Source organism: Camellia sinensis, chromosome 7, assembly GCF_055761805.1.
Source record: "Camellia sinensis isolate YWXY chromosome 7, ASM5576180v1, whole genome shotgun sequence".
Taxonomy (NCBI): domain Eukaryota; kingdom Viridiplantae; phylum Streptophyta; class Magnoliopsida; order Ericales; family Theaceae; genus Camellia; species Camellia sinensis.
Window position 1 is genome coordinate 109,939,888 of NC_138967.1, and position 20,774 is coordinate 109,960,661.

The 20,774-nt window shown below is 35.7% G+C and overlaps 1 long non-coding RNA gene across 1 annotated transcript; it reads right to left on the minus strand.

Moving 5' to 3' along the window:
- Positions 1-15,597: 15,597 nt before the first annotated feature.
- Positions 15,598-17,381, minus strand: LOC114312179 (uncharacterized). Its single transcript, XR_014334670.1, has 2 exons — positions 17,274-17,381; positions 15,598-15,811 (listed from the first exon to the last, which is right to left on the minus strand). It is a non-coding gene; the product is annotated as an uncharacterized LOC114312179 (long non-coding RNA).
- Positions 17,382-20,774: the final 3,393 nt, after the last annotated feature.

Below are 20,774 nucleotides of genomic sequence, written 5' to 3' on the forward strand. Positions count from 1 at the left end.
CAATGTAATTCATAAAAGAAAACATGCTAGAATATTTAATCATGAAATTAAAATTCACCAATATAATAAATCATGTTATTTAAAATAACAACATACTACAAGTTCTAATCATTTAAAAGAACTTAATATGTTGTATATAATATTTAAATAATGCCATAACATATTTTTATAATTCTGTAATTTTCTAAAATTTTCTAGAATTACAAGTAATTAATAATTACACAGAAAATCAGAAATAAATATTAGAGAATCTGAAAAAATAAAAATAAAAAATCATACCAGTATATAAGATTACATAGCAGAAGTCTACTATAAAAATTTCAAGTCCAGAATCGAAGTCGGCCTCTATTAATCATGATGTGATTCTTATGTCCAGTATATGCTCTTGTTTCGATTATTATGCTATCTTTACTATGTGATGCACACAAGTATAAACTAATTCGCCTAATTTGGAACGTTTTGATTTCATGTTTATTTTTAAAATTGTTTGAATATGTGCCACTTGAAAAAGTGATCTCATATGTGCATTAATCAAATTATCCCAACTTAAGCGAAAAAAACCTTCATCCACAAGCATTCAAACAAGTATATCAACTAAGCACTTAGCCTTATGATAATCATGCTTAATATGGTAGCACTCACACGCATGCAATATGCTAAAGCAAGAAATGCTCACCTAGTACTCCGTGGTGAGGCAAAGAAGATAAAATAATTAGAAGAAATGCATGTTCCTAAACAATGCAATATGACTAATGCAATGCATACAATATGCAAATAATAAGCTCGGCTACTACCATGGCATGTGAGTCAATTCAAAGCATGCAAGAAAGCAAATATTCGAGTAAGGAATTTGAAATTGAAATTGACATTGATTAGTATGATGAGCCGAACCCTTATGCATGTAAGACAAATGGATGCAAGTCATAGAAAATGCTAAGGAAAACATGATGCTATATGATATCCATCATAAGCAGATAAATAAAAGAGAGAAAAAAATAAGGGTTGGAAGCCATACACAAATTATTACATATTTGTCCTCACTCAGGAGGGTCCGAATGTCCAAGCGTTTGAATTTTAACTACTTATTACAAATCCAAATGAATTAACAAGTTAAATTAACTAATTATTACAAATTGAAGGAATCTAATTAATGAATCACAATACGAAATTAAATCTATTAATTAGCCCTAACTTCATGAGCCATGGGAAGTAGAGAATCACGTATGCATGGACGACAATATCTACCCGAAAACACCTCTGTTTTGCAGTCAAAAAAATAATCTGTTTTCAACCCAACCTCTACTATGTTCTGCCATGAAAATGGTACTGTCTGCATAAAATAAGGTGGCCAGCCGGCCTTCAAAAGTGGTCAATTGGATGGACAGGTGGCCGACCGGCCACTGTTTTGAGGGTCTACCTTGTTACAACAAAAAGGAAATAGAGCACAAACAGAGTGTTTCCAAGGGATGTTTTTCCTCTCTGCACCACCCTATCATGAAACAAATCAAGGGAAGAGTAGAATCGATCCACAAATCATCAATTGTCGCAAGGTTATTGCATGATGATCCATGGCTTGATGGGACAAAGGCTCAATAAATGAAAAGAAAAGACCAACAAGACCTCCTCTCTATCATAGAGTTACTTCAAGGGAAGTGGTAGACATTGACTCTTGAACCATTATCATCACTAAGAGTATGTAATGATTCAAGACTCAATGGGTTCAATTAACATCCGATTGAACCCAACTTGATTTTATTATCTTGTTTCACCTCTTTTAACCCATTTTATTAGACCTTTTTAATTTCCCTTCCATTCTTTAATCATTTTAGTCCAAAAATGAGAGTTATGTCCACTAATGAAGAGAAGTGTCAAACAAGAAGTTCTTCCTGGCATGAGAAGGATGTAATGTCTTGGTAATGAACCTCCGAAGAGATTAAACCATTAAGCATGGAAGGGTCTCTTTCGGATGCCTTAAACAACACTCATTTGAAAGAACTCTTAAACAAAAAGAAAGAAAATCAAGAAATGAGGGAGGGTACAAAGATGGTTATTGCAAGTGTGCACACATGTATGAAAGCTATGAAAATAAAAGTTATCAACTCAAATAGATTGGTGTCTAAAGCCTAAACCAGCAAACCTATGAGGACTACAACCCTACAAGCATACTATGCAAACCATAAATGAAATAAACACATTAAAATAGTCCTAATATGAGTGAAAACAGTGCTGGAAAGACCTTGAAAAAGCCAAAAAAGTAAGCAAAAATGAGAGGAAATTAAAGCTAGTAAACAAGCCAAAGGAGGGATGGCTAACCCCTCCACCTTTTGAACCTCAAAACCACATATCTTAGCCTTTTAAAACTCTGAAAATTAGTGGTCAAAAGTTGAGAAAGAAGTGGGAAACACAAGGATAAAAGCTTAGAGAACAAGGTTCAAAGAAGGGTGGTTAATCCCTCCACCTTTGGTAACTTTAAGTCACAAGTTTCAGCCCATAAAAATAGTCCAAAAATAGTATAAAAACAGCAAGGAAAGAGTGGGAAGAAGTAGTGTAAAGAAGGTAGAAGCTACACCTTGAAGAGAGGTTACTCTTTGATTCACAAACCCACAAGTGTATATAGAAAAACTGGTTACTATCTCGGAAATATCTATATTGAGCTAACTGGTGCAGTGCATGCACATGGAGGGACAGCTGGCAACAAATATCTGTTCTGCTGGGAATCCTGGCCGGCCAGCTGGCTAGGTAGGGGACGGCTGACCACTGATTTCTGGCCAGCTGGCCACCTATTGGCCAACATGCCTCTTGGTGGTCAAGTTTAGAAAAATTAGGTTTTAGCCCAAAGAAGGTGCAAGGTTCTAGGCTCTGGAGTTGGAAAACCGAAGCCCTTTTACTGAGGAATTTGAACAATTGTACAGCGTAGCTTTTCATCATTGAGTGATCAACCTAAGGTGCCCAAGTCTTAAGGGCGGTCAAAAATGGGGTGTCTACATTAGTACAAGTGCAATCGAAAAGCGAAACCAATGTTCTCCATCACCAAAAGTGTAGTTTTGGAGTTTCTCCAATAACATTACTAAAATCTACTATTCAACAAAAGCTAGAGGGGAAAATGGTTCAAGAGTTGCCATTACTCCTAAATATGCATTATGAGACATTTATGTATTGTTGGAATTAGCCAGAGTAGGAAATGGTTCTAGAATTTCCATTACTCTTAAATATGTATTATGTGACATCTATGTATTGTTGGAATTTTAACTGTCAAAATGATGGATGATAACTTCCACTACATAGGAATTAGCATTCCAGATTATAGCCTAAGCATATGCCACCCCATTAATGTCCTATCTTGCACCACTCAAAAGGTAATGGTGATGAAAAGAGTTAGAGCAATGCCTCTTTGGAACCCATATTAAAATAACCTAATAAACTTACTAAACACAGCTAAGAATGTATAGCCTTTCTAGGTAACAATATGCTCAAAAGAGATTTCCTAGAATTTTCTAGAATATAACCAAGAATGATTCACCCCCGTGAGGTTTTATAATGAAAGCTAATGTTTTGGATTACGGCAAAAATCCAAAAAGAAGAATTAGTTCCTATAGATTCGAATTCACTAGCATAAGCAAAATAAGATTGTTGTGAACTTTAATTCGACCAAGAGATTATGGGAATATTAAAGTGAACATTTAGGTTCTTTCTTTTAAGCCAAGGGGGTGTGGCACTTTGGTAAGACTTTGGCGCATAATTCTAGAGGTTTCAGGTTCTATTATTCCCATGGCTAGTCACTCAGGCGACAACACATATGGTTGGTACGACGAGCCTTCCAGACTTGGGCGATTTGTACCCAGTGTCAGGAATGTGGGTTCGAATCTCCACATGTGTACGAGTTCGTGACTTACCGCTACATAGTTGAGTGGTTTTGCTATGCAGCAACCGCCTAAGGTTTTCCTTTGTGTTAACAACATAATAGACGATAATTCAAATATGGGATGTCTCGCCTCTATAGGAGCAAAGGCATTTGCTCCTTGATTATGGTATAGGATTTTGTTCTATAGGTGAAGCTCAAAGGCATGCTCAACTCAACTTAACTCATTTCAAACCTTAGTCCTAACTACTTGATATCAACTACATGTATCCCTCATCCCCAGTTGTAGACCTATATTTACTGATTAAAAGCACAGCAATTCATGTTCTTTTTGACCATCCTCTTGTCCTTATTGCCATCTCCAACTTGAATCAAATAACTTCTCCATCCATTAATTTGCCTATTTTGCAAATCGTCAAACAACATAAAATGAATTTATCTCATGTTAATTTTTATTGAACTCGAAGATAAAAACAAAATAATAAAAATAAAAAAACAAAAAAAAATTAAAATTGGCTCGCAACATGCCATATCCCATTGGTGAGGAATCAAATGTTCCCAATGGCTTAGAATTCTTAGTATATGACCAAGTCACAAAAAAAAGGAAATTTCCTTATCCCAAAAAAAAAAAAAAAAAAAAAAAAAAAAAAAAAAACAATAACAACAACAAAATGTAGTTTGGATTTTCTTAAACCCTATGACATTTCACTATGAAATCATAGTTACCATGTACCAATCTACTGTATATATCAAAAAAGAAATTATATCAAATTTGTAGTCAAATGCAACAATCAGAAACCATATCACTAAACTCAAACTTTCTATAAAGTACCAACAGTTAATGGAAGCGATTCAACAAAATGAACGATATGAAAACTCTCTTTTTCATATGGTTTTGGGATCATTTAGCTCTTCTTAGTGTAATTAATATAGAATTTGCTTACCCCATATAGATATATATACATATATAAGTACAGTCATGCAAGAATATAGACCCTTAAAAGGGTATGTACCGTATTAAAGTTATGATCGCCACAAATATCATAACTAAATCTTTTTTAGCTTAAGTCATAACTAAACATCACATAAATTATAACTAAACACACAATGAATCACAATCAACAAATTCATAACCAACACACAACAATAGGTCATATTGAAAAGACAACAACTGTCTGGGTTGAATTAGCAGAGAAAAAGACATATTATGAAAATGGGTATATCATGACAAACGCAAATTAATTAGCATAGAAGTAATAGCGTGATCTTGTTGTTGGGCCTGTGTTCATTATAGTCTTCTTTTCATGATTTAAATTGTTTATTCTAAAAATAATTAGATAAATTATAACCCCTTTGAGATTTGTTTAAAATACGAATTGTTTTATATAATTTTAAAAATTACACCATGCCATTTCAAGTTTATAATTACATAACAAATAATCCCTTTTATTAATCAATCATTAAGTCAATTAACAATTTCTAATGATGTCATAAATATATTTCAATTAATCAGATAATTTTATTGTTGTATTGGAGAGCAACTAGAAATTTTATTTTTTTTATTAATTCTGTTAAATAAAAAATTTTGATAAGGAGATATTTTCTAAAACTATAGCAGGTAGTCCATATTTTAAACAAATCTCAAGGGGTATATTTCTAATTTATCCAATATTTAAGTCTATCATTCATATACAAAGTTAGGGAAACACTATGGTGCACACTTTTCAAAGAGCGTGCACCATATGCACCTTATAATTAAAAAGAGAAATAGGATAACTTTTATTTCCTGAGTCATAACTAACTTTAAAAAAAAAAATTCATAACTAAACACAACATGAGGCATAACTAAAGAACTCATAGCTAAAATAATGTCACAACTAAAAAAAAAATTAGTCATAACTAAGAAGAAAAATGACATAATTAAACATGCATATAATACACCCTTTTTAAAGGGGTGTATATTAGAATTCCCTTAAAAGTTATTATTTATTTGTTTATGAAAATGATCTAAGAAGTTAATATATGACACAGCCAATTATAAATAGGTCGATCAAAAATATCGAGTACAAATTAGGAATGGTCGTTGACTAGGTCATGTGGTGAGGGTCTCTGCACATGCGACCAGAGGCACCGCACATGCGACTTTCTGTGTTTTTGTCTTAATTTTTGTATCAAAACACTTTGAATTTGATATTTATTTTTTTTTTCAAAGTTAGACTTCATTGATAGACAAAAATAGATATATCAAAAGTAGTTATCCTCCTTCTCTAGAAGAAAAACAGCCAAGATTCAGTGTTCTAAACATGAACACTCGAACAACCAATAACCATAGCCCGCAATATACTGAGGCCACTAACCAACAACCATAACCCGCAACATACTGCAGCCAAACCAACATAGACAAACTCAACCCTCCATGGAGGAGAAGAAAAGCCTCCGTAAATGGGGGAAAATACTCTAAAACAAAATACAAAAAAACACACCAAAAAAAATCAGTAAACTAGATCCGTACAATTCGTAGCGCAGGACCGGCAAACGACACTGGTATCGACCTCAAGTTCGCAACTCACAGAGATGATGGAAGCCTGAATGGTAGAAAGCCTCAGATCTTAGGGCAAAAAGACCAGTTCTGAGAAGAAAAAACAAGTCGGGAAACATAGGAAGCCCACGTAGACCAAATGGAAAAGAAAGGGGAAAGGGGATCAGATGTCACTGCCCCCTTCACCCCTTTCATAGCAATAAGAGAAAACTCTAGAGTTTGTAGAGAGAGAGGCTCTGGTTCCTAAAGAGATAAAGAGAGAGGCAGCTACTCTAAATCTAATTCAATTCCCTCTTTTCCCTCACTTTTCCCTACTCTATCTCTCTCTCTCTCTCTCTCTCTCTCTAAATTCAGTTCTCTCTTTTTTCTCTCTAAAATACACCCAAACCTTACATTTTCTTCAATCCAACAAAATCAACACATATTCAGATACTAGTTCTTTACATTAAAACGATGAACATGTTGTGGGTTACGTTTTGACCAAACAAATCGAAAATCTAGCAAGGTCAAATTTTAGGGCTTTTCTTCTTTTGCTCTTCTAATCTTTGAGGTAGGGATTTTCTTAATGTTGTACATGTGTTTTAGCTTTGTTATGTGCTATTTTGATAGTTGAATAAATTTGAGAAATTAGGATTTTGATTATATGAATATTAATCCATCAACTAAGGGGAACTCTCAAATTTTGTTAAACCTTCAAATTGATTTCCTGGTGATGGATCTATGACTATGAAATTGAAAAAAATATTCCTTAGGAGGGAAATTCCCAATTTTTTCTAAACCCTAGAAAGTGTAGAGATTTGAGAATGATAGTGTGTTGATGAAATTCATGGAATTCTTGAAGAATTATGAATATTGAGTATATATTGAAAATGATAAGATTTTGGAAAATCACATCCTATATGGGAATTGTTAAAAAATACGGAATTATGCTCTATGTATTGCCTATTTTAGAATATTGAGATAGAGATAATTGTTTTAGCAATCAATAGATGATTACATTGACTTGTTATAGAAATTGAATGCGAACTAGAGAGATTGAAACATTTGCAAAGACATGCATATCATTGAACATCTCATGTTTTTATGGTTTAACTTTGTATCGCATTTTGAGAAATGTATTATGATTGTTTTATTGAGAACATTTTGAAATGTGTCGAGAAATGAGGTAAATACCTTGGTGAATCCAATTAGGGGGTGCAATTTATTGAGAATTAAATTGAGTTGAGGTCCATAGTGAAAGTCCTAAAACACGCTGAGTAAGTCCCAATTTCCTTCTCATTAAGAGCCGATAAAGTGTTTTTGATAGTGCTCTATGAGACTACTAGTGACATGTACCTAGGGATTGCCAAAGTCATATTTACAACCCTGTATTCTATTGAAATGAAAGCTTTTGATTGACTTATGATTTTTGAAAAGTGCACGACATGAATTTGGAAAGAAAACCTATATTTTAAGCACAACACATCATTTGCATCCCATAATCATGATATTGTTAAAACTCATACACTTCATTAAGATTGTCTTTGCTAGTTTTATACTCATTCCTATGTGGAAAACCATTTTCAAGTATTGACGGTGTACCTCCGCCGAGATGATGGCTAGGGAGGATTTTGGAGCTCAAAGCTTGTTTTGTTTCTTCTTTTTGTATAGCCAATGGCTTATAAGTATTGGGATTTGAGACCCACTTTTGTTGTAATAGGGCAGTTGTAATAGGGTAAGACCCTTTAAAGACTTGTAAGCCGTTAGGGCATATATTTGAATGTATTCACTTTGGTAATTATCATATCACATGCTATAGATTCAAGCTCTAGGGTTGTGAATATGTCAATCCATGTGATCCACTTTTGTAATCACTATGACCAATTGGAATGAAACATAGTGAAGAGAGTTATTCTATCATCTTATATCAATCTATTCTAGAAATTGTCGTTTGCTTCCACATGACTAATTATGTTGAATAGTAAGAATGGATTGGAAATATGGGTTATATCCGATGAATCAAGTTTCATTATTTTGGCAGCGTTACATGAGAAGTGGTACATGTCATTAGTCTCATATTTGGGTATCTAATCTAACTAAGTGGAAATGCCATAAATGTCTAATCTAACTTGAAATGGGTCATGTCTCAGGTTATATATATATATATATATATAAATCATGAATAAATTTTACTTAAAACAAGCATCTTTACTATATATTAAGAAAAATAAGGTTTCTAATGAGAAGGAATGTGAGAACTCCACATGTTTAATCTCAATTTCTTTTTCTTTCTTTTTTTTTCAATTTAAAAAATTAATTAATAAATCACACACTCAATTTCATATATGATTTTACAGTTTTTCCAATTCTACAAATTAAACAAAGAAGGCGTTTCTCATTTCTAAAAGTATTCCCCAAACATTCCTTCCTTACAATCAAACAAATAAGTTTTCCAATTAATAATAATAATAATAATAATTAATAAATCACACACTCAAAAATATTTACCATAAAGCATAAAATTGTTAATAAATATACCAAACAAATATATACATTAGATATATTTTTGTTATAAAAAATTTATTTACAAATTAAAAATTAAATAAATAAGTGGGACAACTACTTCATGGATTGGACATGAACTAAAGGACTAGGCTTAAACCAAGAATTGATAGCAAAAGAATTGACAACGTTTGAAGGATTGCCAAGCCGAGATGTTCAAAATTTTGAAGACTTACAAGTTGCAGTTGAATACATCTAAGTACACGTTTGGTGTAGGATTGGATAAATTTTTAGTCTTCTTGGTGACTAACCGTGGAATATAAGTAGATCCTTTGCAAATTAAAGCAATTCAAGAGTTTAAGAGACCAAATACTACAAAAGAAGTGCAACATGCAGTGGGATTAGCAGCTGTACTAAACAAATTTATAAGCCGGTCTTCAAATCATTGTAGATTATTCTTCCAAGCATTGAAATCAAAGTTCAGCTGGGTTGAAGAGTGTGACTGCGCTCTAGAAGAATCAAAACAATATTTGTCCTCACCTTCACTCTTAGTGTTTTCATTGCCTGGGGAAGAACTTTATTTGTACTTTGCAATTTCTCAGCATGCTACTAGTGCAATACTTGTTCATGCAAAGAGAATATAGTATTTGCCAATTTTCTATGTAAGCAAAACTTTGCTCATCAATGAGATAAGGTTCCTACCATTGGAAAAACTTGCCTTAGCCTTGATGATGGCATCTGGGAAGTTAGCGCACTACTTTCACGCGCATACAATCATGGTGCTAACAGAGTTCCTGTTAAAGGCCTTGTTTGAAAGGGCAGATTTTTCTTGGAGAATTTTGAAGTGGGCAATGGAGTTGGGACAATTTGATGTTAAGTTCCAACCTAGAACCGCGATAAAGGTGCAACCCTTGGCAGACTTCGTTGTTGAGTTCTCTCTAGAAATCCATTTTGTTTGCCCAATTGACCTGACTGTAAAAATTGAGCAAGAAGGGTAGACATTGCGGAAATTGCACAGCCTTCAGCAACCTTGCAACAAGTTAAAGCTTAACCTCAAATAGATGTTGTAGCTTGGCTTTTTTGCACCCCCTCTTGGAGGTTTGAAAGAAGCCTTACAGTTCAGACTCCCGCGGTTCTAAATCTAATCTCACAAGTGCAATGTGAAATTGATAAACACCAAAGAGTCCAAATCCGGCAAATCATTTGGAAAATTGATTTGGAATAAAAAATGACAAAATTGGACTGCTTTGCCAGATACAGAGTCGCCGTCTAAATATTTTATTTTGAAAAAATTTAAGAAACCCATGACTCGTGCGAAAGGCTATGTGTCCGTCATCACCAAAGTTGCCTCGGCTCAGGAACTTAGGTACGAGAGGGGAAGGTCATGAATTGAGCACCCCGCTCGCTCCCAATCAAAGATCGGCCTCTACTAATCATGATATGATTTTTTATCAACATTGAGAGTGTTTGGTGGGGCTTTTTTGAGCCAGCTTATGGCTTTTGGCTTTTAAAAAGTTATTTTGAACTGTTTGGTTAAACTTATTTCAAACAGCTTCTGATTCTAACAATTTATTTTAAGTCAAAAAAAGCTCATTCTGAGAAGCTGCTCACCCCTTGCTTCTGATTATCAGCTTCTGCTATGGACATATTAATTCACAGTTATACTCTTAGATTTTTTTATTTTTTATTTTTTTAAAAATAGAAAAAGACCCAAATTGACTATAAATTATTATTATTTTTTAATGAAAAATGTAGACAAATAGTGAATAATAAAAAATAAAAATTAATTGAAAAAGCTACTTCACAGTTTATTTAACAAACACTACTCAGCAACTTAAATCTATAATCCAACAGCTATACCAAACAGATTAACAGCTTCTGATTAAAGTCATAATCTATAATCTGTTAAGTTATAATCTATAATCTGTTTAAATAGCTACACCAAACAGCACCATTATGTATTCTTGATCCAGTTATTAGGCTAGCATTACTATGTGATGCACACAAGCAAGTATAGACTAGTTTGCCCAAATTGGAATAACTCAATTTCATGTTTGTTTTCCGAAAATGAGTTTGAATTTTCCACCTCAAGTGGGCTTAAAGTTTGCAAATTTGCCACTCAACAAAGTGGGCTTAAACGTACATTTATTGAATTGTTCCAATTCAAACAACAAGCATTCATCCACAGGCATTCAAGTAGTTTATCAAATAAGCATTTAGCCTCATAGCAAGCATGCTAATCATGGCAACATTCACATACATGCAAGTATGCTAAAGCACTAAAAACTCACCTAGTACTCCAAGCTAAGAAAATATGAGTTAGAAAAAGGCACTAAAAATAAAGGCAAAAACATGCTGAAATATAGTTACAAAAAGTTAGAAAATCATGCTAACATATAGAACTAACTAGGCTAGCAAACAAGACACAAGGAGGGGAGGCTAACCCCTCCAATTTTGGACTTCAAAACATGTTTTTTGCCACTGAAAATAATCTAAAATTCCGTGGTTAAAGGCCTAAAAAAAGTTGGTTTGAAAGTGGAAAACAAAGGTGCAAAACCTTTCAAATAAGAAAGAAATAATGGTGAAGCACCCCCTCACTTAAAATGTTCTCAAACCATCCCTTTTAGTCCACCAAAATAGGTTTTTTTACAGTTCAAAAGCAGTCCAAAAATAGTGGGAAAAGATAGCAAAATGAGTATGCAAAACAAAGTGTACAAAACAAGTGTTACACCTCTTGAAGGGAAGAGTAATTCTAGGCAACAAACCAAGCCAAAACCCACTTAAGAAGCTCCAAGATAGCTTCAAGCAACCTCAGCTCCAAGACAAACCACTTCGGTTAAGGGTTAAAATGTAAAAGTATAGTGTATCTAAGCAACTAAGCACAAAATTTCAAGAGAGAGAGAGAAATGTAGAAAGACAGAGAGAATTTTGTTCCAAAATTTTCTAACCCTCAAAAATGAGGGAGGAGACCCCATATATATAGATAAACAAGCATTTGGCTGAAAGAAATCCATCCATACACATGTATGGAGATGAGACCCATTATGCCAACAGTTGGAACAGCTGTCAACAAAATATCTGAAAAAAGACACTGGTGGCTTGTCGGCCACCAGTGATGGCCGGCAAGCCACTTGGGTGGCCAGCAGCCTCAATTGGTGGCCAGCAGCCACCAGGAGTTGCAAGCTTGAAGGTTTTAGTCCAAAACAGGGCACAAAATGGATGGGGTTTGAAGGCTCAAAGATCGGGCATTCCGCCGAGGACTTCGGGCATTAAAACAAGCACGAATAGTCACAATCATTGAGTGCACAAGCAATGACATCCAAGTCTTGGGGAGGGTAAAAAATGGGGTGTCTACAAATGTACCTTATAACGCACCATTGAGTTTAGCAATAGTAGCCTATCTACTAGACCCCGATGACGTACTGCAAAATGGGTGAAAAGGTAATCTAAGCAACAAAGGAAACAACTTTCCCTGAAGTGCCTGAAGAGGAAATGGTGGGGCAACCGAGCAAAGAAATCTTGAACAATCAAGTGGAACTCCAGCACAACCAGATGACGCAATTGAAGAAATAATAGCCATCCCTGATCCAAAGAAATTTTCAGATACATTTGAATGTTAGAAGTTATTCATTGATGGAGCTTCCAATAAGCATAGAGTCGGGCTAGGAGTTGTTCTTATTTCGCCATATGGCTTAACCATTGAGCAAGCAGTTAGACTTGGATTTCCAGTCTCCAATAATGAAATGAAGTATAAAGCGCTTTTAGCCGTTCTGAAATCAGCACTGTAACCGAGCTAATAGTGTATGGTGACTCCAAACTGGTGGTCAACCAAGTCTCTGGCAAATATGAAGCAAAGGATGATAGAATGACAAAGTACCAAATGCTAGTTAAAGAATAAATCAAGAAGTTTGACGCAATAAAGGTATAACAGATTGATAGGGATGAAAACACTAAAGCCAATGAATTGGCCAGTTTCCCAGCCATGTCTGACACAATAATGCCCAACCCTCTATTAATTGAATTCTTGTTAAGGCCAAGCATTGAAGAGCCAGAAGCAGTAGAAGTTTATGTGCTGAGCTAGGACCATCTTGAATGGATCCTATTATCATCTTTTTGAAAGACAATATTTTGCCCACTGACAAGAAAGAAGTAAATAAAATTAGAGCAAAATCGAAGCAGCTCTAGCTATTTCCATCAGGAGCGCTGTACAAGAAGTCTTTCACAAGTCCATTTTTGAAATGTGTGCATCCTAGCAAGGTTAAAGCCTTTTTGTTTGAAATACATGACGGGATGTGTGGAAGTTATATTACAGGGAGATCACTTGCCTATTGAGCTATCTCTCATGGCTATATGTAAGCCGAAGCACAAAAGTAAGCCATAAAATATAAGAAGTGCCAGAAGTTTGTACAACAAATCCACCAACTGACTAGTGAACTTCTATCTTTGATAAGTTTGTGGCATTTTGCTTTATAGGGTTTGGATATTGTGGAACCTCTTCCGACAATACCGAGTAATATGAAATTCTTCATTGCGACAACAGACTACTTCACCAAATGGGTTGAAGTAGAAGCACTTACATCCATCAGAGAAAATATATGTAAAGAAGTTTGTCTAGCAAAAAGATAACAGCACTCAATTCGACAAAAAGCTTTTTAAGGGATTCTGCGAAGAATTAAAAATTGAATTCAACAACTCCACATTGACATATCCTCAGTTAAATGGCCAAGAAGAAGCTTCAAACAAAGTCATCATTGATGGACTGAAGAAAATACTTGAGAAAGCTAAGGGAAAATGAGTTGAAAAATTACCCTATGTCTTGTGGGCATACCGAACAACCCCAAAACGGTCGACCGGAGAGACACCCTTCACTTTAGCTTATGGCATGGAGGTTGTTATCCCCTTAGAGATTGGTGTACCCACCATCAGAAGTGAAAATTTTGATCCTGGCTAAAATAGTGAAACAATAGTCTTGGAACTCGACCTTGTTGAAGAAAGAAGAGAGAAGGCATTGATTCACATCGTTGTATATCAATAAGAGTTATCCAAGATATACAACAAAATCATGCACCCAAGACAATTTAAGATGGAAGATTGGTTTCTATGCAAAGTCATGGACAACACTCTGGTACCTGGTGATGGCAAGCTGGGTCCCAACTAGAAAGGACCTTATAAGATTGTGGGCTTGCCTAGAAAAAGGGCATACAATTAGAAGATTTGGATGGCTGTGTTGTTCCCAAGCCATGAAACATTGCCAATTTAAAGTTGTTTTATTTCTAGCTTTTATTCTTGTACTATTCCAAAAAAAAAATATCATTAATAAAATAAGTAGATAGTCTTTTCGTTTTACCACTTTGCAATGTTTATTGTCTTCTTATTATTCTTTGGTTATAACTGAGTTAGCTCAACTAAGGGGTAACAGATTTGAATGCCCTTCACTTAATTGAAAATCTTTACCGAACTGATTTTTAGCTTGGCAAAGTAGGTTGGAGGAGATGTTTCCAACTTTGAAAATCTTGACCGAGTTGATTTTTAGCTCAGAGGTGTAGGTTAGAGGATGTTTCCAACTTTGAAAGCGTTCATCGAGCTGTTTTTGCTCAGCAGAATAAACTGGCAGTTTCTAGGGATTACTTGCCAAGCTGATTTTGCTTGACAGAGAAGGAAGTCTTGTTTTATAGGTTTGTTAACAAGTGAATAATTATCGAGGCATTGCTTGCAAAAAAATTAAAGTTTCTATTCATTTTCAAAACAACTTACAAAGAGAGGGGTTGTTTGCTTAGTTACAACTGGCCCCCAATTTCAGTGTTTACACCGGAAGGAATTTACTCAATGCCATCATCATCATCACCTTCTTCCTCTTCGTCCAGTACTAGAGCTTTGAACACCCCAGGAGCATAAGCCTCAATGTAATCCGATAGAAAGTAGGGGGAGGAGTGGTGAATACCTCGGTATCAAGGCCATGACCAAGTTTTTCACAAGTCGCCTTCTAGCCGGATTGAAAGAATACATCTTTTGTGGTATCAACTTGCTTGCCACAACTCTCTTCCACTTCATTGAAGCCCTTGTCTCAACAGCCTTTAGCCGGTATCAAGGGCAGTTTGTCGAGCGACAACCTCTTCTTTCAACTTTTTCAGCTCGGCTAGAGCGTCATCCATCGTCTTCTCGGTAGCAGCAACTTGACCGAGAAACTAAACATTGTCAACATTGGCCATCTCCAGTGAAGTCTAAGACTGACTCAGCTCAATCTCAACTTGAGCAACGTGGTTAGTTTTATCCTTCAGATTCTATCTTAATTTGACCAGCCTCTCCATGGCAAGATAGGATTTTGGGATGGCCTATCAAGAATGCAAGAGTTAGCAAACGTGCCCAAGCTGAAAGTGCAACTAAACCGAGGAGAAATTAGCAATTGTTACTGAGCAGAAATAAGTGATTTGACCGTAGATTTAATAACTCGGATATCATGAAAGTGGCTGCATTTTTCTCTGTCTACAAGCAAGAACAAGACCTTTGAAAGGTTATAACTGAGCAGATGCTTCTTGTCCGCAACAATGGAGTTTGTTACTGTAATGACTTTGCCCTAGTGGGTTAACGATGGATTCCAGGCTGGGGAGGAGTGGCCTCTTCAATGGACTACTCGGTCGTCAGTTCCACAAATTGTCACGCCCCAAAATTTGAGACCGCAAGAGAAATATATAAAGTACAACTCAAACAAAATAGATAACCACAATACGTTAATATACACATACAAGCGGAGTTATAACATGGATAACTGATTTGAGTTCCACTAGAGGTTTACAAATGTTGTCAAACCAAAAGGTAAAAGAAGAGAGAACACAAAAACAACTACTAGTCTAATTTTCAAGTGAACCACGGCTCTAAAACTTCATCTTGATTGTCTTCGGGATAACCTTCCCCGTCGTAAGCTGCTTCTTCACCTGGCATGACACGCCATGAGCTTGGAATGTCCAGTAAAAACACACACACACCCCCATATCTTCTATCAATCAATCATACACAAAACAAATCAAGTAACATAACATACTTACATTAAGGTTTTATAAATCAGTAGTTAGACTAGGCATTTAGGACCCCCCCAAAGAGATCCTTCCACCCAACCACAAGGATTGAACACCAGACTATTCAGAACTCCCCCTTTTGCTGCTTTGCAGACCTTACCACCTATGCCCACCTTCCGATTATTTACCTTTCAGTGGCATTGATGGATCGCTTACACCCAAATCGTGCCTCGGGCTCGCTTACACCCTGCACATACCATACCAAAGGGCTCGCTTACACCCTGCGCATACCATACCAAAGGGTTCGCTTACACCCTGAAACCGCCGCATAGAGTCTGAATACATCCAGGTCAACCTAGGGACTCGCTTAAACTGCTTACACAAGACTTAACTCATTTGGTATTAACCCCATCATAATTCATGTCATGCATATGTATAAAATTGTTCTAAAACACTAAGATAAACGTCACCCATTGCCAACCCCTTATCATTTCCCGTTTATTAGATCTTTTGCTAGGTTATTTAGTCACATTCGGTAATTTGGTCAATTAAACGAGTATGGGAAAAACATACTAGAGGAAATATAGTCCATGATCATCATACATAAGTACACAAGTATAGTTAAGCAAGAAATAACATTAAAAAGGCCTGAAACACTTAGAGACAAGTCACATAGTAGAACACAATTTCCAGCACCGGTCGGTTCTGCAGGGCTAACAAGAACGCTTTGGTAAAAATACTTCTAGGTCAAATTAGGGGCTGAAATTGCACAGAAATAATAATTAACCTGTCTAGTTTCAATTCCAATTCACAGAATGTGCATAGCACCTCCAAAAATTCATCCACAAGCTATATTCAAAAACCTGTCCAGATTTGTCACCCATTGGGAAAACTAGCGTTTCTCTCAATCTACCCGATGGTTTTCACTCAAATAAAATCTGTTGGAAAGAGGACTCAGATTTCTAAATTTTGACAAAAGAACCAACACGAGATTATTTTTCTAGAATTTTATAAAATTACTAAAAGTGGACTGTTTTTCAGAGATTCAGGACCAGATTTTTCAACAAATTATCCAAGCCCTAAAAACACACAATTAGGGGCTACTAAAATTGTCACAAGCTCTAAACACACCAATTATCTTACAATAAATTCAGATTTGAGAAATAGACAGGTTTGATATTTCTTTTAAATATTAGAAATTGCAGCAGTGCATATTTTGAATAAAATGGTAAGACAATGTCACCAATTCACACCCACACATGCATACACACCAAAAACTCAATTTACCATTAATACATAACCCAAGGCAGCATCTGGACAATAGGATGAGATGGGTAAAGAAAAAAAAATTTGAGAAGACAAGGGAGAGGTGTATTTTTACCTTCAAGAAGTCTTTTTTTTTTTTTTTCTTCTCACTTCTCTACTCCCCTTGACTTCCCTTGAGCAAACTCTCCCTCTCTCACCCTCTCCTTGAGCTGATGAAAAACGTGGGTGTGGATTGGGACCAACTCTCAATTTATATAATATAGGTAGCTTAATGGCTAAGGGACTAAATATCTAGATATTTATTTATTTATTTTATTTACTTCTTTGTTGTTATCAACCCACTCTTCCACCAATATTATATATATATAAACTATGTATATATTCAAGTACACAATAATATTCCATTCAAATAAATAATTAATGAAAGAACAATAATAAAAAAAATTAGAAATAAGAATAAATGTGTGAATTAATTTAGAAATTATGAGGTAAATAAATAAAACCAAGTTTTAGGATAGTTCCAATCATAAAGTGGTGTTCTATGATTTAATTATGGTAACACAAGGAGAAATTATTCTTTACTTGGGCCCTTACACAGATTTTTACGGAACTAGGGTTAAAATGCTATTAACCTAAGGCTCAGGGTTTTCAAGTGTAATAAAAAAAATTTAGGATCTCTACACAAATAGATCAAGGACGCATGCCCTTTTAGAAGCCCGATGTGAATCCGTGCTAACCTCTAGAACCACAGTCAAAGCCAAGTCTAGCATGGTTCCTGCCATTAGCTCGGTTGTCTGAGATGAAGAAGTGGTGGAAGTGGTGGCTTTGTCCTTAGAAGAGGCGATCATGAAATTCTTGATTCCTCTGCATTTTACCATGTCTTCTTCCTCAGCTAAGCATATCAAGGGGACATCTAGAAGAGTTGGGTCTGGAGGAAGAAAAGGTTCAGACAAGAAGTCTGTTACTTTGCTTTTACGGGGTGCGAATAGTAGGTCAGCTCGTAATTTAAGAGGTCCTAGCAGCTGCATCCTTTACACCTCAGCATAGCCCTAATCGCATCTTTGTTTAGGCGAGAATAATAAGCTTGGAACCGATTCAAATTTGCAAAAAAGTGACAACATTTATCTCAGTACAATGATTTTGAGTAGATGTTTGGCCGGACTATTCTTTTTACCTGCTGAGCCCTTATTTTGGTTTATATACCAACTGGGCACATTAACAGTCTCATAGTTGCTAGACACCGAAAAGAAGTCATGATCATGCAAATCCTTGTCTGGCGTGCCTATCACCAGGTGTTCATGACTCGTCTTGATTTTCAAGTACCTGCAGAACCTATTGTCTGTATGGCTAAGGGTGTACTGGCGAAATATCTCGACAAGACTAAGGTTCAAATTCAACTTACGATTAAGCTCAGCTACTCCATTTATTATTCTGTAGGTATGAGTGGAAACTTGTGTGTGGCAAAATCTGTTTTGCCTTAAGAATTCACAAATTAGGGGTTGCACTGGGAAGCAGAGCCCCCCTTCTACAATAGATAGCACGGTGAAAGGGTAAACACCTTGTACACCCCAGGGTAGAATTCCCTCTTCGACTAACTCAAAATGGACATCAGCCGAAATGCTGTAATCCTTACGAAATTCGTCTCTCGCTCCAATGTAGCTTCCATATCCCATGGAGCATGGTTTAATTTAATAAGTTAAAAAATAAAAGTTGAGTTGTGCGCGTTTAGCTCGACAGCACGTAGCAGTCTAGTTGTGTGGCGTTTGCTTAATTTCTCCAAACCGCTCAGCATGTTGGTGTGCCTAATTAAGCCTAGGATTCTACACGGTAGAAAATTCATATTTATTAAGTGTATGAGTTAGATTTTTGCTCGGATGATTAATTGAGCTAGGTTTTTAGCTCAATCGAACGTTTATTAGCTCGAAGAAAAACATGAAGTTTACTCGATTACTTGTATTTTCAAACCAAAATTAAGGTTTTTGCTCATTTTTGCCAAGATTCTTCAACATTCTTATTTGAATCTGAGCTTTATGGATCAAAGTGAAGATTACGGGTTGTTTAGTCCCTGGTGGACTTAACTTCCAAGTTATTCAGTTTTTGCTTGTTATTTGGGATTTAAATCAAGCTTAATGCATGATTAGGGAATTAGAGCTCATAACATCAACAACTCGAAGACTTTTAATGAAAAAAGGATTAGGATACGAAGAAGTCCTAATTTAGGGCTGAACACTGTTTTTCAATCGGTGAAAATGTTCCAATGGTGATGACGCAAGTGTTGTAAGAGAAATGCTCAGATCCTTGTGCGAAAAGCACAAAGTTGAAGAAGTAGTGCTTTGGTTTTAGGATTTTTAGTCGAAAAGGAAAATGAACAATGTATTGATTTTATATATAAAAGGTAGAGAGATGCGCGATGGTTGTTGCATGTGCAAAGAACCAATGCGAAGGCACCACGTGTCTTGGACAGGACGTGTGGTGCCAAAGGAGTAGGTGGTATGAAGTGCCATAATGATTTAAACCGCTCAAATAGTGAGACCGGGTTGGAATTTAGCTCAGTTACTAAGAGTAATCCCAATAATGCTAAATTAGATAGAATTAAGGGGCAATTGAGAGGGAAATTTATATTGAGATATATGAACCGAGCTAAATTTGGCCCATGTTTTAGACCGGGCTACAAGTTGCAAGGTCGTGGTTGGGCTATCAGCATTTGAGCAAGCAGGCAACCGATGTCGCCTTGACTGGGCAATCCCTCTCGTGTGTTTGGTCGAGCAAAGTTAAGCCAACCGAAAAGTTTGAGATCCAAACTCAGTCGGCACGCCGAAGCAGCACGTTGACCTAGCTCAGTGTGCATTGGAGCTGGTTTTGTTATGCAATGGGCGAGCAATCGAGCTATAGGTTTGCTCGATAACCGGCTAAAATGTTATGCTATTTCACTTTATCTCTAGTAGAAAGGGTGTGGATGGATAAGCATTATCCATTAGGAAATGTGATTCCTAGTGGGACTCTAGGAAGAGGAATTAGAGTCCTACAAGGATTCTACCATGTAAAAATCATAAAAGCTCAGAGATAACCTAAAACAAAGTAACGCAATTCTATTCACAAGATTCACAAGCTTATTCCCATATTGATTTTGAGTGCTAACTTAAGCGTCAAAGGGATTTTGCAGCAAATATCCGCCGGTCAGCTCACGTTTTTGTGATTTCAAGGCTTGAGACGACGTTTAAAGAATCACAAGCTTGATTACCAGGATTATACTAGCGGCAAATATTTTGTGCTTGTACAAATATAATATTGAAACTTCCAAACTTCATATCGGTCACGAACTAATAAATTATGATAAAATTTAAACATAAAGTTTAAATTTATTATTATCAAATATTTTTGTTAATTAACTGATCAATTTTTTAGATTAAGTGTAATATTGGGCTAGAATATGACCTCTAATTTAGGACCGCTCTATTTTAGATAATTTTTATTGAATTAATAGTTTTAAACATAAATATATAAAAAAATTTACTTATTCATAAGTTAAGTATAAATCAAGACAATTTCTAATAATTAGGTCCATGTCAAGTTGGCGTAAATATTGAATCGACTAGCTTTTATGTCACTTCTAATG